The sequence below is a fragment of the Scophthalmus maximus genome, chromosome 17 (genome assembly GCF_022379125.1).
Source record: "Scophthalmus maximus strain ysfricsl-2021 chromosome 17, ASM2237912v1, whole genome shotgun sequence".
NCBI classification, from domain to species: domain Eukaryota; kingdom Metazoa; phylum Chordata; class Actinopteri; order Pleuronectiformes; family Scophthalmidae; genus Scophthalmus; species Scophthalmus maximus.
The window spans coordinates 2,944,318-2,969,557 of NC_061531.1; the positions used below are offsets into that span (position 1 = coordinate 2,944,318).

A 25,240-nucleotide genomic window follows, 5' to 3' on the forward strand; every position below is an offset into this window, starting at 1 on the left:
ATACCTTCAAGAGAAGGTTCCAGTAACAAGTAATGAGTGGCAATATGATAATATGTATCATTATCTGGAAACGAACGGTCCTCGGCTGCTTCGGGGATTTTGGTTCTAGCCCTACCACTGAAACGCCTGATCAGATAGGTGGGGAACAGGAGGGGCCGCATCCCTTCCTACAGGACGTCTACATCGTCCAACCCAGGCCAACGGCTACAGTCTGCCATTATGGGGCTTCAACTCCAGCTGGAGCGAGTTAAAACAAACACTGAATCAACAGCGAGCGGTGGGTCGGTGTCCTGCTCATCCACCCACACACACAGTGGGGGGGAAGGGTGGTCTGCTGCATCAAAGGGGTACATGTGTGCAAGTGTCTTCATGCTGTAGTTTTGCCTGTAAGGATGTTGGTGTGTGTGTGTGTGTGTGTGTGTGTGTGTGTTTTCTCAGCTGTATTTCAACCTTTCTGATTCAATGTTGCTCATTGCGATCCTCACTAATAACCTTTAGTTGCAGCTTCATCATCGACTTGAAATAAATGAAATAATTATTTTTTGATAAATTTGTATTTCTAACTGTACATAGGTGTGTCTGTGCTTGGAGGATGATTGCAACTAAACGACTCATAAGAATGAGTTCTTGTTTTTGAAACCAAGTCCTACATGTGAAGATTTTTGCATCTGTTGTATCACTGTTGCCCCTTTTGACACTCGGCCTCCCAACTGACGCTGCTCGTGTTGAGGAGCTGTGGAATCTTCTGCAGTGGGCCTCACTGGAAATCCCTCTTAAAAGTACTAATGTCAAACAATGCAGTGTCCCATCTTTACCGCTCCTTCCTCGACCCCCTGCGCCCCGCCCATATGAGCATCAGTGGCCCAAAACCCCAACAACAACCAACCCCCCAACTAGATCCCACCCAAACCCCCAGGAGGCTCTAGCACAGATGAATAGTCTTTTGTGCATCCAGAATACCTGACAACCCCCCCCCCCCCCCATTCAAAAAATAAAATAAAAATGGAAAAGCCCTTTGATCCTCTATCAATGCTCGGCTATTTCGCAAACTCCACCCCCGAAAAACCTGGCAAACGCACATAAAAACAGCCCCCTCTCCACATGCATAACTCCCACCATACACACCAAAAAAAAAAACTCCACTACACACACACACACACAAAGTTCTACCTTATCATCACATCCACCCCCCCATTATCCTCTACAACGCCATTTCAAACCATCACCCCCCACACACATACACACCAACCCCCATCAGGCCTATACATGGGTGAACTTGCTTGACCCCTGCCATCGCCGCCCCCCAACCAACGGACTACCCCATTGGCTGAAACCATGGTAACAGGTTAGGAATGGGTGGAGAAAGAAGGTGGATGGACAACAAAATGACGAGCTTCAGATTTGCTTACGCGCCTGTTTACACATCATCAGTTATCTCGTGTCATTTTAAATATCTTTGACTTGCACCCGAGGCGGCGCTCTGCTTGTTAGGGTCTCCCATCATCGCTCAACCCGAGCTGAACGCCAAATAAACCCTTGATATTACAACTCGACACATGGCACTGTTTTATCATAAGGTGCTTAACACTGAATCATCAGCATTGGGCGTGTAAACAGCACATGAAATCTTCATGATATCGATGACTTGAATTGAAGTCCATGTTTTTCTTCGTGCATATACCTGAAAATGTAACAGCGGAGTTGATTGGAACTGGAAGTGAGTTACATAATTGTCAAAAGAAACAATAACAGGCCTGGGCTGAGACCCGCATCCCTGATTCGCTGTTGATATGCAATGATTGAAACACGTTGTCAGCGAAGCTTGTAAATGTTTGAGGTCGAATGTAAGAAAACCGGTAGCTGTTGAGGTTCCCTCAGCTGTGAAAGCGTTAAAGCAGAAGCTCAGCTCCGGCCTCTGGCAGAACAAAGGATCTGAGAGAAAGAGGAGGAGAAAGAAAAGAGGCCGAGAGAATGAAAAGAGTGTGGTCTTCGAGGAGGAGGAGGTGGAGGAGAGGAAGTCTTTGCTTCTAGGGAGGGAGGAAGGGGTCAAAGGACAGGGGTCAGAGGTCTTCAGACCAGACCAGACAGAGGTGCCCCCCCCCCCCACGGGACTACAATGAGCTGTGTCTGTGGATATGAGGGTGTTGTGCTGCCATTTAATAGACACAAAACGCAACATGGACCTAAATAACTACAAGCCAGTCGAACACGTAAACCCAATCAGCATGACCTTCGAAGAGTAAAATCAGCATCAACAACGCTATTCGTTCTGTCCTTTGTTAAAGGACTTTAAGGCAACCATTCTGTGTCCCTCTACCTCCCCACCTGGATTTAAATGTAACCATGTTTACTGTCAGGGCAGCCACATTACCCACACCACATTCCACCTAATAATCTATAGGGTGATACACATTCATTATTACACGAAGTGACACAGAGACATGGAGCTCCTTGCTTCCAGAGAAAGTTTACCTGCACAAGTTACAAACTGACGCCAGACAAAAACTTCCTCCGGCCAATATTGACATGGTCGATGCTGCAGGTGTTATTGTTATAGTAATGTCTCGCTCTTCAATAACTGATTGCATTCAGGCAGCCTGACATGTGCTTCACCTGAGCCGTGTTCCCTGGTGGGGGGGTTCTCCACATCTGAAGAGTCAGCACAAGGCGCGGAGAACTCAGATTAACATCGGCGATCAGTTCACGTGGAGTATTTGTGTTTACTCGGCACCGTAGGCCACAAAACAAGCCTCTGCTTGATTGATCATGTAGCGGACCCTGAAGGCCCCGGCAACTGCTTCCTGTGGTTTACTGGCTTTCCCATAAATGTATAGATTCATCCACTTGTGCTGCTTAATGTGTACACCACTAACAGCAAAGTTCCTGGGGGAAACTGTTTGTGCGCGCATGCGTGCGTATGTGTGTGCGTGTTACAGTTTGGTTAGCAGCAGTGCTTCTTATAAGCTGATTAAAAAAGCTGCAGAGCCAATGAAAACTATTCCCAGTAAAATACGCAAACACACATACATATGTACCAACCCACACAGTGACATAGGCCCGATGCCACTCACAACCACATGGGCATCTGAGTCTTAGACGAGTATACGTGTGTTGTACCTCAAAATGTTCTTTTCAAAGCCAGAAGGCGGCCTGTTTGATGGGTTTGAGCGACCTCTTTTTCTGAAAGGTGTATAGAACCCTGACAACTAGGTCTTTCCCGAGCTAAAATCAGATAAATATGCATTCATATTGATGAGGCAGATAGTTGGAGTATATAATATATCTCAAAGCCTGTTTTATTTGCACTGAGCGACAGGAGTCGTGAGCAGGGGGATCAAGTGACCTCACCAACACACGATGTGGGAATCCACAGTGCTTCCAGACCACACTACACAAATCAGCATATCTAGTCAAGGCATGTTTGTTGTCCAGGGGTGATCATCAGTAACAATGGATCAACAGGTCAAATGTTCACCACCAACACAAACTTACATCATTCAGGCTACATGTGGAGCTGGTGAGTGATGCAAGTAGTGTAAAGCATCCTGGACCGAACTCAGACAATGACAACACCCCGGGCAACGTTTAGCAGACTGTAGGAACAAGCGCCAATACAGTGTAAACAGTTTTCTGCTGTTACTCTCGTAGGAGCAGACACAGCTCCAACGCAATTAAAAAGAGAGAATCTCTGAAACAAACAAAATTATATGATTAGATTAGGTTAGATTAATTTCCATCTCAAATAGAAAAACCCCACACACAAACACAAGATGTTACTCCTTAAAAGCTATAGTTCACCAATTTGGGGGAAATTCCCATTCTTGACGAGAGTTGGACAAGAAGAGTAATCAGCCGGTTCACTTCTTTTATAGTGCAAATCCAAAAACTGCAGCCTGGCTCTGTCCAGAGGCAACATCCACGTACCAACAGCTCCAACGCATTACATGTTGTTGGTGCAATCACCATAATGAGAGGGGGGAGGTCTATATTATGGCATACTTCCTATAAGAATTAAGAAATATCATGTTGATCAGTGAGCTTTGGATGGGCTGGTAACTTTGGACAGTTTTTTACCCCTGTATTCAAAGTTAATGCTAAGCTTAGCGAACCAGCAAATGGTTTTAACTTTATCGGTAATGGAAAGCTTTGAGGGGTGGCATCGCTCTTTTTTTTCAAGCCCTCAGCAGGAAATTACCAACCAAAAACGTTGAGCTATTCCTTGACAAGTACAGTAACAGTAAGTTTAGTGAAAGAAGCAGTAAAAAAAAATGTGCTACTGTAACTAGTGTTAAGCAAGGCACATGAAGCACATCTATAGACTGTGGAGTCCAGCACATCCAATACCTGTTACCATCATGAAAACCTTACAACGCACAGCTTGATCTGAAATGTCCCCTCTTCCTAGGAAAACGCTGGCTGCAAGCTAGAGAACAGAAGTGCAGGGGGTTAATATTTTATAAGAGCTTCGTGGCCAGCAGAAAATCTCAGATGAATTTTTTATTTCTAATGGCGAGGAGCAACCAAACCCTGTTATTCAGCATTCATATGAACCTCATTTGCAGCCTAACATCCTACCATCTAACCCCATCTGCTCGCCTTCCCGTCATCGTCCCACCCCTCAGACCCTTCCCATAAACACCAACATCATCGCCAATTCATTTAATAAACAACAATAAACAACGAAATGAGATGCTGCCTGGATGAATATCGGTGCAGAGAGGGGTTGACGTCAAGTAGAGAACAGTCGGATGCAAGCAATAGCTTCAGTTAGATTCTTCTATTGGGTCATACAAGTCCAACCCCATCAAAAATCTTCAGCATGTCTGCCTTATTATTACCTTGGAAACAGCAGTGATACACTACAATACAGCACAACGATAATGAACAAGCTTCTTGTTAATATTCTCTTTATTAGGTGATCTTGTATCGCCCCCTCCTGAGAACTAATGGTATTTAAAAGAAACCACAAATTAACTCTAATTTCTCTTTGTATCTTTGCAACATTTCTATGGAAACCTAGAACACAAGTAACTCAAATATCATTTTCTTTATTTTCCAAATGGGTCTGGTCTCTATCCTCTCTGCAACTTTGACTCTCATCCTATTGTCTGTCTTCCTTACACCTCTCCATTTACTTTCCCTCCATCCCTTCCTCCCTCCGCCCCCAGTTTTCTCCTGGGGGAAGATGTGCGCACAAAAACTATGCATACGCCATATCCTGCACCTGAACTGGTATTTGTAAAAGAGAAAAATGTGAGAACCTCAAGCATTTTTCAGACAAGGCGCATACACAAATTTCTAAAGGCAGCTGAGGATGATATAATGAGGAGATTAATAAGACATAACCTTGTGGTTTGTTTAGGTGCTTTGCCAATTCCTTTTATTGTGCTTTAAATTTCAATCAAAGTCTAATTTATAAGATTGATTAAAATAAATACTGATTACCTTCCTCATTCATTTTTATTTAAATACGAGATACTGTTTCCACATCGGCGATCCATTAAGTTTTATCAGCTGTCTATTTGTAGTGTCTGTATCAATATAGGTGCCACAAATTAAAAAAAGTTCCTGTGGCAATATCGCTTTTAAATAGACAGCACTGAAAAGAGGAGGCAGGAGAGAGGAAGACAAGTCGAGGAGGTGGTGAGGTTGAGAATAAGGAAGAAGAGAGGAAGAGGAGGAGTGAGGAAGGAAGGAGGAGGTGATGGTGCTGGGAGAGTGTTTCCACACTGGTTAACCTGAACGGAGAGCATCAGTCAGCGGAGGAGCGCGTGGCGGCCGCCATCTGTAAATATGTGTAAGTGCATGAGTGTTAAAAAAAAAGAACTGTGGAGGAAAACAGCAAGTGCTTTCACACTCCCCTCAACACAGGAAGGATAACTCTTTTTCATAATAATAATAATAATCAAAATCTAAAATCTGATAAAGATCTCACGGGAATCATGTCTTATTGGTAAAATGAAGGCTGTTGGAACATTGAAGTAGCATAATAAAATATTAGAAACCTAAAGACACACATGAAATAAGTGGCTTGAGTATTAGAACTGAAGTCTGCTATCATACAATAAAACTCATCATGTTTCAAAAGTTATGACAAGCATGTTGATCATTTGATGACCATTTAATTGGTTATGTACATTACTCATAATGTCCAATAAAACAATAAGACTACTTTATCAAAGAGAGTGAAATGACTGTGTGTAATTTATGAGCTCACTATGACAAAGGGGAATCCTGAATAAGACTGAGAGGAGGGTCATGATGGACCAGCAGCTCTTTCTCAAACGCAACACGGCGCTGCTTCATGAGAGGATTATCATCTATAATAGTTACTAATAAAACTAAAACTGAAATATCTCTGCTGCTTCTCCTGTGATATTCTTCTGTCTTTTCTCTATTGAGGCCTCGTTTTATGTTTGTAATGATATGCATCTAACTTTACCTCAGGTCCTCTTCATCAGTATCAGACTTTTACTTTGAGATGCATTGTCCACCCGACTGCAAACTATTAGATCCTTTTAGAGGGGAGGGGGCTCAGAAATTGTGATATTTTTATGGATGCAAGAAGTAATCTCTCAAACAGTTTATTCTTCTAATAATGTCAAATTGAGAAATTGCCGATGTAAATTATACTACAAATCCAAGTTTGATGAACCCACTCGCCAACCCCTCCCACCCTATGATGCACATGCTATGTAGGGAGGATGATTCTTGTCCAATCAAAACTTAATAATGACGCAAGCATGACCATTGTGAGCAGCCTGACAGCTCAAACCCTATCTGCAAAGGCACTTGTGTATAAAATGTGTGTGTGTGTGTGATTCTTAATTTCCTATGCCTAAAAGAAGAAGGTAATAGAAAAAGAAATGATTCACTGTTGCCTAAATTGTGGATTATATATATATATATATATATATATATATATATATATATATATATAATTTAAATATATACAATTTAAAATTATTTTATTTTTTTTCCTCTTACTCAATACTTATTTTTTTGCTGATGATTTTCAATATTATCCTATGAAAAATCAGAGTAGTTGTCTCACAGAGTGCCTTGGCTGCCATAGGAGAAATATGAACGCAGCTTCTTGTAAACGCACGTGCTCTGTTATGAATGTGAATATCGTGTTTGCAGACGTATTTGGCGACATGCACACGTAGAATAGAGGTGAATAGAATCTCTCACGCGACTTTATGGCTACGTGGGCTTTATGAAGAGGCGGAGAGAGGGAAGTTCCAATATAACGCAGGGTGGGCGACATGCAAGCGAGGAAGAGGGAGGCCTCAGCTCTGGAATTCATTTAGGGAAACGAGGGGGGGGGGGGGGGGTGCAACAGTATGGGTCAAAGTTCAGACTCCGTTCTCCACTCTGACCCCGCCCGCAGCTGGTGCGGCAGCCTCCATTTTGGAGAGGCGAGGGTCTCCATTTTGAGAGGGTGGAACTGACTCAACCAGCGGTTGGGCGTGGGTACGAGCAGTGGGGACGTGTCCATACCCACGTCAAGATGCTGCTCAGTTGCCCCCACCACAACTCATTTTAAATGATCCTTTCTGTGTAACTCCGCTCGGTGTGACCGGTAAGATGGTGGTAAGGTGTCTGGTGGGGGATGGTTGACTACAGATCTGGCAACCCGCACCTTCGAGCTGCTGAGGAGCGGTAGCGGTGGAGGTGGTGTCGAGGCGGTGTTTACCGTTGAAAGGTTTCAGTTCAGGTTTTCACACGTGTGCAATTCTATTGTTTACGTGGTTTTTAGTTTGTGAGTTGCCCCCCCCCCCTCAAAAAAGCTAATGACATCGTCAGCCTGAACTTTGTTTGTTGATGGCAGACATCATTTTCTTCTAAAAAAAAATCCTGAGCGACAGAGACAGACAGGTGAGCTCATACTGGTGTCACAGCCAAAGTTCAGGAGCAGAATGAAAAATAATACAAAGAATAAAAATAAAACGACATTTGAAAATGAGTTGTGCACTGCTTTGTCTCTGTCGTTACACTCTCGAGTTGTATTGTCCACATGTGCACAATTGTTTTGCCGTAACATCTTGAAAATCAAGATTTCAATGTCTCCACTGTAAATGTATTTAAAGTCAGGGATGAATTATGATGCAACACCATCATGTATCAGCAAACACATCGAATTTATGTGAAGTTCCGAATCAGAGTCCGAATCTTTCGCGCGACCTCATGTTGAACAATGAGAAAGGCGATAGACTGTATTGATATTTATTGGCACTCGCAAATGGTAATTACAGCGCCCTTTTTTATCCTCGTATTAAAAAAAAAAATTCAGAAACTTAGGCCTCGTCTGCCTCGTGGATCAATTGGAGACGTTGTTGCCGCGCGGGCAGCGGGTGTCAGTCAGGACGGGACGGGACGGGACGGAGGGGACGGGTGCGTCCCGACTGAACGGGATTTGACTGAAGACGCAGCCCCTCAGATCGTGGCCCCGCGTCCCCCGTGGGAGAGGCCCTTCACCGGTGACGGGATGCTCTCCCCTCTCCCCCCCCAGCCTCCCTCCCCCTCTCGCTCTGTCTGTTAGCCATTTTGTGCTCCTCTATAGCCGCTTCATGTTATGGACACGTTGCGAGCGAGCGAGCGAGCGAGGGAGGGGGCGAGCCCACAGGAAGGCAGTGTAATGGATCTATGGCTCTCGTTTAGAAACGGAACTGGACCTAGTCAAAGGCTTTTAGTTGTTGAAATTGTATTTCTGTATTTATTCTTTTTAAATCCTACAATGGAGGGGCCCCTTGTCATTTTAGAGAGTTCCAATCAAGTTATGACATTGCCACGTTTGGCTCTGACACCAGCCCTTCATTTTTACTGTCATTTCAGTTGCTAAGATTTTATGTAAAGCACGTTAAAACACCAGACACGTTTAGGGCGCCAAAAATATGATATGAAAGTGTGCAGGGACAGTAGGCGGATGTAAAACAGTTGGTGATGACGGTGGGGGTGAAAGACGAGGCAGCTTTACTTCCCCCGGTAAAGGCCTGACACAAAAGTTGTCTGATACTTAAGTGACCGTCTTTTAGAATTTGAATTTGTTCCTATACGTCCTCATGATTCATATTTGTTTGCCAGTGACTGTGGAGATCTGTCGGCAGCTGGAGGGCGGTTAAAGGCTTTTCTTTCCCCACAGGCAGGCTACTTCTCCGTACGGGCTTTGACTCCATGCTGTTTCCACAGGTGTGTGTGTGTGTGTGTGTGCGCGTGTACACAAATACAGTCACATTCCCTACTCAACTACAGTGATACCTTTCTGCGCGCACACACAGGCACGCACGCAGAAATAGATGGCTACACAGCAGAGCCAATACGCAGCCATCTTGGCCAGGCAACGCCCATTTACTACAATGAGTGTGCAGTCACATGACAGCGGAGAACTCACCAGAAGAACTCTGAGCACATGCAGCACATATAAGAGGAGTAGGAGGCGTCGGTTGGGGTGGGGGGCATCGAACCACATGCGCCATTAAATGAACAGGGGATTATGCAGGCTGTGTGTATGTGTGTGTGTGTGTGTGTGTGGCACAAGGCACCATCATACCATCATACACCTTCATCCGACCCCCCCCCCTCCTCCCCTCTCTATCTCACAGCTGCCTGCCACCACAACTGTCAAGCAAGGAGGAGCACCGGAGTGGATCTGCATCGCGTGACATCTCCACTCCGATGACAAACTCCACATTTAGTAGCAGAATGAACAGCGTCTGTGTGTGAAGCACAGCTTCTATGGCAAATTGAAGAAGACATAACATATCTAATATCTCTCCAATTCTCTAGACAGGGAGAGACACCTTATCCCCGCCGGTGCGCGTATCCTTCTGCTTTCCGCCCTCCGCGCGCCGCCCCGCGCACACGGAGGAGAGCGGAGGAGCGCGCGCGCGCGTCCCTCCATTCATGAAGTGCGTAAAAACTACTCGGGAGTTACTACAGCGGCTCGAGGGAGGGGAGGGGCGGTGGGGGGCGGGGTCGCACCGCGCAGCCACGACCAGGAGGAGGGGATTAGGATACTATAGAATGTGTGCCATGAGTCCTCACGCCTGAAATACACCACTGAGGGTTTCTGTGTTGTAGAATGGCAGAGGAGGAACCCAAGATTGAACCGTTTCCACCTCTCGGTGGTGCCCGGGTGGCCGCTCCCCGCTGCGGGCAGGTGGGGGTTGTTCTGCGGGAGTTTCCAAACGGACACGTGAAGGTTTCCCACCGACGAAGAAAAAGAAAACCGAAGCCGGTAGACATTGTCTGTGATTCACCGTGGCAGAAAACGGTCAGGACCGAGTGTGGGTCAACGAGAGATTCATACGACAAAGAGCCACGACCTCAAAGTCAAATGTGAGGACCAATAATCTCTCAATATATCGTTTCTCCAAAACACCGCTCATCCTCAGTAATAAAAAAAATATACATAGGCTGAATCCATGCAGGAGATCAGCCCACATTCTGTTCTCACAACAGAGTCACGAAGTGAGCTCGCTGCTTCCGTTAACCTTCAAAAGCGTTTGTCCTTCAAATCGATTCGAGCTACTTTCTTAATTGCAGCAGCGAGATGAACAGCGCCCGTGGCCTCGAGCTCAACCAGCAGCTCCGTCGCGAAGGCCACTCCCTGCCGGAAGACAGACTCCACGTTCACGTCGAGAGCACATCCACAGGATGAGATCTGCACCGTGTCATTATCACGTCTCTTTTTCTTGGAAAGATATTACAGTCCCGAGAGTCCTCACAGGAATTCCCATTTCCAAACTGGATGCAGAGCATTTTGCAATTCATCTTCCAAATGTTTTCATCCCTGTTATTACGTGTGTCTGTCCTTGCTGATATAGAAAAATAATAATATTAATAAAAACTTATTTTCTTGGAAGAAAGGGAGAACTTGTACAGTAAAATCAAGGGAAACCCCATGCTTAGTCAAAGTCAAGACTGTTAAGAAGGAAATAATTAAAATATAATTAAAGATTAAATTAAAAAAGTAATTTGTTTAAAAAAAAGGTAAATTGGTGAATCTTGGTGCAGTTATGGCAGAATTACAATACTATTATATCTGAATGCTCTTCACAGGTATGCTTTATTTCAAACTTCATTCTGAAAACATTTTTAATAACTTGTGATGGTGTGATTACATTATAAAACAGTGAGGAGAAAACAATATTTTTAATTAAAAACGTCAACACATCATTGACAGTTCTGAAAGGAAATTAACTCCAGAATTTAAAAATTAGTTCAATATTTTAGATCATTTTATTTTAACTTAACTTCGGACATTAGAATAAGTTTGCTGTATATTTTTACTAAAGTGACATGAAAGTAATTTTATGACATTTATGAATAGTTAGTTAAGTTGAAAATGAAACGTTAAAATTTCCAAAAATATACATAATATTCATTCAATTTAAAGGAATAGCTCAACTATACTTTAGGCCTTTTTTAAGAGCTAAAAGATAGAAACAATGTTATTATGTGTGCTTTTGATATGATAAATGAATTGACTGTTTTTAATTGATGATTTCTTTACAAAAATAATAGATTTTTACCATTAAGTATTTGGTAAACTGAGTCATATTCATTCTTTTTGACAAGGACTTTTTTCAGAAGTGCTACCTGAAACTGGAAAAAGGTGAAAAAAGCGAACCTGTGTTTAGAATCTATTTTTAACTTGTGTCATGACGAGTCACAACTGAGGAGGTTTCTGTTTGAGCTGAACTCCACAGGAGAACACTCAGTTATAGGATTTAAAACTCTAAAGCTACAAGGAAGGAGCACTGAGTGATACATGACGAATATTTTAATATTCATCAATACACACCGGCCACAGAAGTTTCAGCATACACATTTTTACTTCTCAAGTTTACTACTCAATGTTTTGCAATTTAATGTCCCTATTTGAAATGTTGCACTGACCTATGGTCAAGCTGATGGAAACATGATTTAGTCAGAGAAAACACAACTTCAGCACTCCTCCACATAAACAGATTACAAAGTGACAATTCTACCAATCTTGACAGATAATCTTTAAAAAAAATTAAAACAATAATCTTTTGAAAGCTTATGCATTCTCGCAGATTGTCTATTGGTTGAAAAATATTACTCTTTCACTTGCTTTGTGGGTGTGAGGTCATATTTTCTGTGCAGGAAAGATTTCAGTTGGATTTCTTGATTGATTATTGATGACTAAATAGATTGACAACACACACTCCTGCCTTTCAATCATTAATGGCAACAGAGAAAAGCTGCTGGTGTAAAAAACATAAAAAAAATTTTAAGGTTTACTTTTTGGACTGAGTGAATGTAAGCTAGAGGGGCCCAGACTCCGTGCTGCTTTTTTCAAAAACAAAATGGGGGAGAGAGGAGGAGGACAGGAGGGAAGGAGGGGGTTCCTGCTTTGTGTAAATGACGTATGTCTGTGTGTGTGTGTGTGTGTGTGTGTGTGTGTGTGTGTGTGTGTGTGTGTGTGTGTGTGTGTGTTTAATGTCAGCCTTTACTTTGTTTTGAATCAGCAAGGAACAGGGCGGGACCAACAGCAGCCTATAGGGAAGCAGAAAAGAAAGGAGCTGTCTCTATAACACACACACAGTAACACACACACCAGCCTCGCCTCCTTGGATTTAATTTCCTTGTTGGCAGCTCTGAACAGCAGAGGGCCGACTGAGCCGCCCTGCTCCTCTCTGGTCGGCTCTGCTCTTCTAACTCCACTAAACCATGTTACTGTAATATTACTGAGGACATGCTGATCTCTCCAACAGTTCACTGACCTGCAGCAGGCCGGTGAACAGTTGATGAAATGATGACGGTCCTACTAATACATTTAGTATTGTGTAATGTATAGGGAAAAATAATAATATAATAATGATCCACAGCATGCAAGAATTTAGTTTATCAAGAATAAGGAACCTATTACAACATCCACAGCTTGTTGACGTTACACAAGTGGCCAGGGCCCACCCCGCCCTAACCTTTTTGGGGTCCTCCGAAGATTTGAGTGCCCTGCCACCCACCCAGTGTCTCTGTATATATACTGTACACTGTGTCATCATTTATACGGTTTCACTGCAGTCTCTTAAAAGTCAATGAGGAAACTATAAACCTTGCCTGTGCCTGACAATATTAACTAGAGCTGCAACAGTTAATAGATCAATCGATTAATTATTGATTACTATATTCATCTGCAACTACTTTGATAATCGATTAATCGGTTCAAGTAGTTTTTAAGAAAAAAAAAGGCAAAACTAACCCGAACCCTTAAATTTCAGCTTCATAAAACATGGATATGTCCTGGTTTCTTTGCTCCTCTGTGACAGCAAACTAAATATCTTTGGTGAGTGGACACATATCGACAATTTTCTATAAAAAACTATGGCAGTTTTCTGCCTTTTCTTTTATTATTTTAATAATCAAAATGTAGATATAATAAGCAGCCATGTTTAAACATGAACATGCTCTGTTCCGAATAATAATTTACACGTGACAAATATAAATATTATCTCAATAAATTCTACTCTGTAAAAAAAAGAAAAATAAGAATATGCCAAATTCGATTCTTTGAAAAATAAAATACTATGAAAGAGTACTACCGTCTTTCATCTTCACTTCATTATGCTGCGAGATCAGAGATTTTGTCAGGAAACAAATATGTTGTCAGTGAACATTTTACTGATGCGTTCAGTTTCAACATTCCTGCAACGTATGAATGAAATTCGAAAATTGACATTTCCTCGCTATGTTAATAGTCACTGGTTTGCGGTTACAGTTTAGCAGTATACAAACATTTTCAGGGAGACATTGTGGCCTCAGTAAATGTAAATTGGAGCTTTCAAGTGTCCGAATCACACTTGTGCGGCCTGTAAATGGACCACGCTTTGCTTATAATGTGGTTGTGATGTCACAAAAGTCACGCTCGTGTAGCTGTATGTCAAACTGAGATTTAATCCGCAGATGAATGTTTAAAAAATATCTCGCACAAACGTGAACTTAAACAGAGAAGCTCAAACATCCAAAGGAAGGGGGTGGGGGACTTTAAATAATGTATTTAAAATATATTCCTGATTTTGCATTGGCATGTCAGAGATAATGGCTTCCTCTGTATCAGCCCAACAGACTTATTTATGACATTGACTACAATGTTCCAATGTGCACGGGGACGGTTCTCCTCACTTATTTCTGGCTCATAAAAGGCGGCCTAGTGGAAAAACTAGTGAGTTAAAAGAACATGAGGCAAAAGTGAATTTTCTCTTTAATTTAAGTTGTAAAATTAAAAAAAAAAACTGTTACAAATCACTTTTAAATAAAACAATTTGATGAAACACTTTCAAACATATAGAGAATAAATAAACTTTGTGCAACCTCTTGTCAGTATGGAGTACTTACACATTACAGTAATTTAAAGAAATAAAAACTGAACTTCACATGTTGTAGTAACCTTGAGGGTAATAAAACCCACTCAACATACAAATCATCAGACAAACGATTTGACAACAAAAGATTTTTTTTAAGTCTGAATTGCACATGTGGATTTCGTATCAATAACTTTTAAACCCTGCGGTTTTCTGCATGATTCTGAGACAATGAGAGGAGTGGGGTCTATACTGTGCCCCGATATCTCCCCGCTGTTTCCCTGTCGGCTCAGTATGTGTGTGGGTTATTCCCACCTCAAAGCTAACATCTTATCTGCACACTTTGACACTTCAGCCAGAAAAAAAGAGCTGTATCATTCAATTCTACTAAAACCCAGATGATTATGTCTTCATTTCGTCTTTAGTTCCTCGGTAGCCTAAAAACGCAGCTATGGTAGTCATCGAAATAATGAATTCTGCTGTTGGAACCAGCCCTTCCATTTTCACCAGTGTCAGTCCTCCAAACCGTTACACAGTATTTTCTCCATGGCTGCCATCCAACATGTACCGCTTCTCTCACACACACACACACACACACTCATGCCTCCAGACCACGTGAGCGAGTGCAGAGGATGTGATACGGCACACCCACCATTCGCACACACCCACTTCGGAGTGGGGGTTGGGGGAGCAACACATTACGCTGGGGGAGGGGACTCCTCTCTTTCTGGCTCTGGCTCGCACCCCTTCGTCTTCTTCGCTCTCTTTCCTTTGGCTGCCTCCCTCTGCGGCTCATACATGCCTCTCTGTGTGTGTGCGTTGTGTGTGCATGTGTGTTTGTGTCTGTGTGTGTGCGTGCGTGCGTGTGTGTTGTAGCACATGCCAGTGTGTCAGACATGTGACCAGCAAGCAGAGCCTCCATTTTAACTCTTTGAGAATCAGAGTTGCGGGAGGAGAAGGAAGAGGGGGGAGAGAATCATGGGAAGAAAGTTGACAGACAAATAACAAGAGTGGCTGTTTCACTGCTCGTCTTAGGAGAAACTGATTCTCCATTAAAGCAACTATATTCATTGGGAAACAAATATTGGGAAACAAATATGGCTGCCGTTGTCAAGAACCAGCTCTGAGCTGCCTGTGTAATTACATCCACACCCAGGGATCGGACCAAGAAAAACCATGTTTCATTTTTCACCATTACTGTTGCTCATTTATAGAATTTCTGCAACCAAGCAACAAAAGGCAGAGAAGGCAACATCCTTCCTGTTCACACCTGCACACACTGGCCCAGTGAACAAGCATGGTCATACGATGTGTGTTTTCAGTTGAGTAAATGATTTGAGATTATTTCTGATATGGCGTTAAAACGCTTGTCATTTTCAATTTAAAAATTAAAACATATTATTGTGGACACAGCCTGAGTGGAGAAAACAAATTCAAACTTCAGCCCACGCTAGCCACCATCAAGTACTGGTCACAGCAGACCAAGTAAGGCAGTAATATAAATATGGTAGTGTTATGCAAAGGTGCGTTAACCGCTGAATTCAACTTCTCAATAATAAGAAAAACGTAAAAGAGTAAAGTGTGCTCACCGTGAGGAGCACTCAGCCGGTGGAAGACGGCTGACTACATTACACAGTATCATGTATGTTGTGGCTCTGGAGAAAAACACCTCAAAGTCTAACAGAAAACCTGTGAGCTCCCGTTTTGTAGCCTCAAGTTTAGCATTTTGGCCAGCGCCATCTTGCTTCTTTTTTTTTTTTTTTACAAGAGGTAACCAGGAGAATGTTTACTGGTGTGTGAGCAGTACAGTCATTTTCTCATAGATTTCTAAAGAACACGACTTTTGTCCCCCCACAAGTGAAGTCGCCTTCGGCAGGTCATTCAAGAGAAGACAGGTTTCAGGCACTTCCACATTGGCTTCCCTTTCCGCACCCAGAGTCTAAGTCCATTTTTATATACAGTCTATGGCGTTAACATTAGGAATTGAAAAACACCACGAGTGGCGTTGAGGGTAATGGAGGAGCCAGCGTCAGCCTCTCTCGGTCACTGCGGCCTTGACTTTAATCTTTTTTTTTTACAAACACTTCTCGTGTACCTTCCAACTTGATGTCACTTCCACCAAAGGGCACATTTCACTTGCATCTACGTTGATTTTTAACTAAACACTTTGTGGTCACAGTCAATGTTCACGTGAACCAGGAGCATTTATCTGCCGCAATCAAATCCCCTTTCAAAACTCAGTTGTGCAACAGAAAATGATAAACGGTGCAAATGAAACCAATCCTGCAGTATTTAGACAGGGTATAGGTGATCACAGAGGGCAGCGGGAAGCAGAGGAATGTTGTTCTGCAGCCAATGTTGGAGGAAGAAGAGATTTTTCCCATTGTTTGGTCTTAATGTTTATTGAGCTGTACCATTCGGTCCCCTTACTGTCCCCTTTTCCTTTGTCTGCTGAATGTTGACACCATGCGTCCAGCAATGACCTGCTCCACTCCTTCAACAATCTCTATCACCTTGCCAGGACTTGGGTGTTTTAGATTGGATTTTTTTACTCCTCTAAATTCTATCCAAGCCTCCTGTGTCCCAACTCATCTAATCTTATCGGCTCAGCAGGTATAACTCAGGTAAATACGATTACATTTCTCAGGCCTCATACATAAAAAAACAACAACAACAACAACGTTATAATGGTAAGAATCCATTGATATTCAAACTTCAAAAATAAAATCATGTATCTCTTGTTGTATGGCAGAATTTGCTCACTTCTTCCTTTTTGTAAATGTAAAAGCTGATAAACCTATAGTCCGCAAGCAAACTGTCAAGCAGTGGCAGCGTGCTACAGATGACAGACAAGACACACGAGCTGACTCACTGAGTCATCAGAAAGCACCGTCCTCCACGCCGGAGACCAGAACGCTGCACCAATACTCCACTTTGGATTGAAAAACACCTCATTCTGGGTCTAAATATAGAGCAGCCAGTCTGTCAAAGCATTCATCTGGCAGAAGACACTCATGTACACACACTGAAACAACTGCGTCTTCATCAGGAACACTGGCCCGCGGACAGGGATCCAACAGCCTCACCTTCCAGCTTTAAGAAACCAGGCTGGGTTTCATGGAGATTTGGGGCAGTTGATTGTTGAATTTTCGACATAATATTATAACAAAAATAGAACAGAGAAAAGAACTTCCTTAACTTAAGACAGAGATGATAAATCTGCTTTAAATCGAGACGCAAAAGCTTCGGTGTGCCTCCGAAGAGCTCTGAAACCTTTCCAAGGACATATGTGAAAGTAATTATGAGTAAATGTATTTTTGACACGTAAAAATCCTGCAGCGTGATCTGAACAAAGCTGTCATGTGGAGTGTTTTAGCCATCAGGCAGGAGAGGCCAGAACATGTGACACAGGAAAAAAAAATGGAATGGGAACATGAGAAACTGCATATCTTTAAGAGATAGAAACTGAATAGATGTCTTTATGTCCGGCAGGAGCTCTGCAATCACAATAATCAGTCAGAAAGGATTTTTTTTTTTCAGGCTTCAAAGCAACAGAATAGAGTATATTTCACAGGCTGACAGCTTCTGCAGGAGGGAAACGCCTGTTGACTACAGATTAAATGTGTCTCTCCATGTCTGCCTTTTTTTGCAGCATTGGTAATGTTACAGATATGTGACTTTGGGCGGTCCCACGATAACACAACTTTCTTTAGTTCATTATAACCTGGTGCTCGCTCTCTCTCTGCGGAGGACAGTGATAACACGACCCAAATCATTTTTTTCTAATCATTGAAATTGTTCTAAAACCCTTTACTCTCCAACTGCTGCTTCAACTCCTGAATCACGGTGACAGATGATTTTTTTTGTTGCCCCGGGTCTGGCTAAACAGAAGCTGTCCAAAAAAAAAATTCTTAATTTTCCTCTGCATGCTCTTCGATGGGGGGGGGGGGGGGGGGGTTAAAGGGGCTCTCCACCAATTTTACACAATAGTTCACTTGTCAGTATGAGTATTACTAATCCTGTAAGAAAAAAAAGCTTGTAGAGTTCTTGTTCTTCTGTGGCCTAGGAGAGAGCAGGGAGGGTCTAATGAAAGATGCTGTGAAATCGCATCATCGAATAGGATCCAGAATTTTTTAACCACATTGTCACATTGGACAATGTGTCTAAATGAGTCCTTTTGCGTTTTGATTTTGTTCTTTGGTTCATATGCATCTTTTAAATCTCCCGACGTCACGACAGTACAACATCCCTCTCATTTACTTCCTGATTCACAAGTAACAGAGGATCATTCTGATCATTTCAAAACAACCACGCTGCAGGTGTCAACCACTCGCACAACAGTGTCTGCGAGGCCAGAAAAATTGTATTTCATTCTTAGCTAAATACAGTTTTCACAATAAGAGCATATCTAATGCAGGGGGTTAGGCCATTCTTATGGAAGCCACAAACCTTTCTACTGGCATCAAAATTTAGGTTAAAAAAGAAAGAAAAAAACTCAACATGAAGAGCAGCCTTCACAAATAATATTTAAGACATATTTCACAACCTTCTATTTAAAAGTCTTCATTGCTCGATTTCAAGAACATCATTTTTTTTTTCAAAAGTAGTTTTTTATTTAAATTTTACACGTACTTACATAGTCCTTACATCACAATTTTTTTTTTTTTAATTAATGGAGAGCATTTTATTTTCTTGTGACCAGTTGTGAAGCGACAAACCCACTGTCTATCGAGAGGTCGACACAAGAGGAAAAGTAAACCGAGACAAACCGGCCACTTCAGACATACAAGACCAGGAAGAGGGCAGCACAGGAAGTTGTATATGCGGGAGAGCGTCTATAGAAACCTATCAGAGCCTGGCGTGAAAATGCCTCCGGGTCAATCCGAAGCCTGACGCCCTATAGGCTCCTTAACCTCCACTTTCTTTCTCATTACTGCTGTAAAAAAATGTCAAGAATTTAAGGACGCCCCGAATTTCCAACCCACCCCCACCCACACAAGCACAAACACTTTTATCTGATGGTGGTCAGATGGGGGGGGTTAAAGGGTGAAAGGTCTTTGAAAAAAAAAAAAAAAAAAGAAGAAGCCCAAGGAAAGAACGGGGGGGAAAACTACGAAAAAAAGCAAAAAAGCACATGGAGGAAAACTGCTAGGAAGAGAAAAACAAACAATAGGATGTCCAACCGTTTGTACATGAGGTCCGCTGCTCTGGGGAAACAGGGGCAGAGGATGAGGAGCTGAAAATGTCTGCAATCATTTCACTTTAGCCTTGCTTCCATTTCCATCCATAGAAAGGTAACTTGAATGCATAACAAAGAGTGAAGAGCTCCCACTGTCTACTTCGAGGAAAGCACATTAATCAAGTTACTCCTCAAAGTGTTTTCATTTGTGCCGATTTTTTATTTTGAGATTTTGAGATTTTTAAAGTTTTCATCACTGAACAAAAACAAATAAAAGGAAATCAATATGTTTAAATTTAAGAATGTCTATATGTTTTCTGAATCGGCTTTAAAATTCATCCACTAAAATCAACTTAAACTTTTGGTTTTTAGAAGATTAGAAGTTCAAAGTTTTACTTTTTGGGGTTTGGTTTGGGGTTTTTTGGGGTTGTGTTTTTGATCACTTTCAAAATAAAATTATATATTGAAGCCAATTAACAGTTTTGAATCAAATTTCTCCAAACAGCTTCTCCCCAAGATTCCTACACGTTGCTCTTTTGTCTTTTTGATACTGAACTAATTGAGTCTTGTGATCCCTGAACGCTTGAAAAAAAAGTTAAAGGATCAGTTATTTGTCAAAAAAATGGCTTTCTGTGTTTGCTTAATGTACAACATTCACACTTGTTAAAAGAATAACCCCCTTGTTTTCATATCACCAAGTCGTGTTCTTAAAAAAAATTAATTTAACCTTTTCTTAAATGATTTGAATTATGTGTGTGTTTAGAAATGTTTGCCCTTTTCTTAACTTATTCTGTTGAAGCAGACCCCACAAAATGAAAAAAAGGGCAATGAGCAGTTCCAAGAGTCTGCCAGTTGCCATGAAATCAACATGTAGTTATTGTGTTGGAACATTTTCCAAAATGTTATTTATACATTTAAACATAAAATCCCATTCTTTCCTTCACCTTCCTGACTGGGGGGGGGGGGGTTAAATCTACAAGTACAACTCCAGTTCCATCCTCACACCATTGACAAATTCATATAGTGATATTAATTTAGGACTAAGGCAGGATGAGGGGTTGTGTCTGTTTTGGTGTAATTTAATATGAATATCAGTCAGACTGTGTCCTCATCTGATATATTGGAGGTAGTTTCCTCATAGGACTTCAACACAGATTTTGTCCATTACAGCCTGCAAGCATTTTCATTCTACTTTCAAAGGTTGTTTTTTTTGGTCAATTAATTATTTTTCTACAAATGTTGCACTTTCAGAGTTACCTTTACCAACTTTCTCAGAGAATTGCTCTATCAAAAGATCTACCAAAAACCAGTGTTTAATTAAATGACAAAATTGTTTCCTGATATCTGTTTTTGTTTGACTCAAACCTTCCTGCGATAAGAAGTTTGGATCAAATGAATATGGCTGAACTTGGTTTATGATTTGTTTAATTTATCATAAGGCAAATCTGTGGGGTAAGATCACACTCAGGCCACAGTATTCACTACTAAGCAAAAACTTTACTGGAAATTATGTGATTCTACTCCACTGATGCGAATGTTTTTAGAGGAAAATCCAGATACAGTGTTCAGGATTCAAACATAATGGATGAAATTCAGGAAACAGCAGGTTTGTACAAGAATTCAAAAGATCTCATACACAATAAAAAATATATAAGAAAGATTTAGTTGCTTGACTGCTGGTAGGAAGCAAAACACATCAAGGAATGTAAATATTGTAGTGTGTGTGATTCAATTTACATCATGTTCCTTTGGCAATGCAGCAGTTATTTTACTTCAGATCCTGTACAAAAAAACAACAATTTAGATTTAGGAATAGTTAATTTTCCATGAGATGGTTCAACAAAACCCAGAAATATTCTGTTTTTTAAGCGATTAAATGCAAACGCCTGGAAAAGGTGACGAGACTCTGTTTAATGAGGAGTTAATGTTTTTGTCGGGATTTATGGATTTTGTTGTTGACAAAGCAAGTATGAACATTTGATTGTTAAAGTTGAGACTACAGATACAGTCTGTTTTACTAGAAGAAGCCCCATCTCTGTATTTTTTGTATCGAGTATTTGATCTTCAACTGTCGCTCGGACAACACAAGCACTGAGGAGTTTGCATCAGAATCATATGACTCCTGCCCACATGCAACAAAAGTGTGTAACAAAAAAAAGGATAGGATATCATTTAAAAGCAAAGGTGGACCAAACAATAAGCAATTTCATAGGTAAGCACACGCACACACAGGATGACATGACTGTGGATGACGACCAGGGCAGGGCTTCGGGGCGGTTCTGCCTCTCATGTACATACATACAATCTCTCTACAACACACACACGAACACATATGCACAAGAGGCCCCAGCAGACCCCGACCCCTGGGCCCCAACCACCCCCCACCCACAGCAACCCTCCCTTCCCCCTACTCCTTTCTTTCCGTTTCTTTTATTTTTTCATTATTGTTGGTCTTTGTTTGTTATAGATGTGCTGGTGCGGCATGCACGAACACAGATGTGTGCGTGAGTGTATATACACATGTATATATATATATATATGTGTGTGCCTAATTTATCTTTAGTGAGAGAAAGCACAACAGGCGGCCAGAACGAGGGATGGGGGGTGGGGGGAGCGAGAGACACAGAGGGAGAGTGGGAGAGAGGGGAGGGGGACAGATGGTTTGAACCAGGGAGAAGAAACAATCAGAAAGATGGGGCGGAGCAGGAGGAGAGAGGTGGGGGGAGGGGGTGTTTCCTTCTTAAAGAGACAGGACTCCTTTACCCCTTCACCTACATAAGGCCTCCGTCTATCTCCTCCATGAGATAAGATAAGAGCTTTGATGTCCTTAGAGTTAAATTGATGTCCTTTGTCTTCCTAGCCCTCGCTGCACAACACCAACTACCAATTCTTCATTCACAGCTTAGTCTCTTTTTAAAAGGAAACGTTTTATCAGATTATATTGAACATATCTGAATGTTCACACCCAGTCATCATCAACTCTATCCTTCATTGGTTAAAGACCTATTCCACTGATTTAGCAGTGCCCTCCGGTAAGTTTGGAGCACCCACAAGAGATATTTAAAAAGAAGAACTGTCCGAAACTGTGTACCAGAGGCGGAGATTTCCTGACCTCTAGACCGGGTCAAGCTCCAAAATCACATCGGATCCCACGTTGTCCAACAATACAACACAATGGCAACTTTTCAGATGGCCCCCGTTTTCCAAACTTCATGCCCCCCATTAGTAACTGAGGAGTTCAGCTCAAAATGTCTGAGCCCAGGCTGAGCCGACTCCACTGACATCACTATGACCTGATCAGTCTAATTGATCAGAAACAGGGTCGGGACTGGATACGTTTGAGCAGCAAACCAGGCGTCCGTTTATAGAAAAAGCATTTTACATTAAATTAGATCACTTCACTCATCGCCAGAGGGGGAGAGGAGATACAAATCACAGGAAAACCAACTTCGACTTCAGTGGTATCGATCACACACGCACACACACCCCATTCGGTGTATGAGCTTCGGATCTCCTCTTGCCACTAAATCAAATAAATTTGATCAAGTAATAAAAAACCAATCATATCTGATGCACCAAAAAAAAGACCAATAAAATATACATATGAACTCAAACCTTAAAAATCATCTAGTGGATTTATTTTAACATATTGCCAACATTAACTCTTAGACAGTTGCCCCCCCTTTAAAATGGCTTCACTGTAAGAAATAAAGTATTTAAAATACTTTTAAGATAAAAATACTTTACTTAACAATACAATGCTCCATCACAAGTAAAGGTCCGTTACACAGGAAGACAGCTTGAGCAACAACATGTACTTAAATGTTAAAAAGGTTCTCCATGTGCAGAGTGACCCCCTTTCTGCCTCCCCTGTAAAATAAACGTATACCATTAGCAATTTTAAATCATTATATTATTATTATTATTATTATTATTGACATAAGTGCTGCAGCTGGTGGAGCAGGAGAAAATGTTGACTCCAACGCTGAGAAGTTCCATCCGTAAAACAAAGCATCATATTTTAGAAGGTGGCTACGTGTTTGTGTGAAATGTTTGAGTCTGTAAAGTAGATGTGAAATATAGCCTTTAGACAAGTGCACTGGAGTAAAACACACAAAAGATATTTCCTTCTGAGATTTGTACGAGTATATAAAGTAGAGTAAAATAGAAAATCTCAAGGAAAGTGCTCCAAAGTTTTACTTTCCACCACTGGTACGGGATAATTGTTTAATTGAATCCATTTTTTTGTTTCCAGGCATCTTATTAATTATTATGAAATAGTGAAAAATGCCTGTTCCCAGATGCTAAGTTGATTTCATTCCCTCAACAGTGTAAACAATATTCATATCACTGTTACAAAAAGTCGGAACATGGGAAATATTTTCAAGTGGTTTACGTGTTTTATGTGAAAAAAAAAAGACTAAAATAGTTAACCACTTACACTATCAAAGTAGGGGACTTTTTTTGATTGATTATTATTATTTTTTTGATTCATCACTGCAGGCCTAAGTATCATGTTTCAGCAGTCTGAGTGAGCCAAAATCAAGCAGGTATTCCCTTTTTGTCTTTATTAAGAAAGTAATAAATGATTCCAGATAACAAGGGGGGGCAAGACGCTGTTGAAATGAAGTTCAGTTCAAGTCAAATTTAAAACACATGCATCTCTCTCTGCAGTCACTCTCACTGGATCCGCTCGTGTGTCTGTCTGCCTTTAATTCTGCTGCTCGCTCTTGACTTGCTTGCAAAAAGGCTGGAATGGTGCAGGGAAAATGGCAACACGCCAAGGGAGAGAGGGGGGGGATGAAAGAAGAAAAACAAGAGAGAGCGAGAAACGAACATACTGTACCAGAGAGAGGGAGAGAAGAAAGCACACACAAAAAGGACAGTGAAGGCATGAACAGAGAGGGGGGGGTCTGACCAGGCCTGTGAGGGAGGAAGGGAGAGAGGGAGGGCCGATCCTTCTTTTGCTGCTTGCAGGTGCTGCTGCCAGACGATTGGTCGCACCCCCCTCGCTGGCTCCACCCACCGTCCCCTCCTCCTCTTCCTTCTCTACCAGCCATGAGGAGAGGAAGACACACCATGGTGTGCCTCTCCAAGCCCCTCTCTCTCTTTCTGTGTGCTGCTCAGTGAAAGCCCCAACTACACACACACACACACACACACACACACACACACACACACACACACACACACACACACACACACACACACACACACACACACACACACACACACACACACACACACACACACACACACACACACACACACACACACACACACACACACACACACACACACACACACACACACACACACACAAATGCAGAGTATATTTTGAGTGCGTTTAAAGTTGCAAGAGTTTACATAATGCACAGAAAAGGAAACGAGGAGCACTGCTGCCGCTCTTATACTTACGGATTAGAATTGAATATATCTATATCCGATAAGAGCGGTTATCTACAAACTGGAACATGAGAAGAAAAATAGATCTGATCTCTTAGATCTGCAAAGAAAGACACTAACTAACGAGGAAGTTAAAGAGAAAAAAGAGTAATGGTCCAAAAACGGTGATTCTTTCAACATGCCCGTTGACCAGTTCCCTTGAGTGAAAAAACACTTTTACACCGAAAGAATTATCTATTTGCTAAAGACAGACACTTCAACAAAATGCTTCCTGCACAGATGGTGACGAGAGAGAGTCGGTCTCTCCGCCATGTTACAGGAC

General features: G+C 41.9%; 1 protein-coding gene across 2 annotated transcripts in view; it reads right to left on the reverse strand.

Annotated features, from left to right (window-relative positions):
* igf2bp1 (insulin-like growth factor 2 mRNA binding protein 1) overlaps positions 1 to 25,240 on the reverse strand; it is a 52,569-nt gene that overhangs the window by 19,044 nt on the left and 8,285 nt on the right. The window lies entirely within an intron of this gene.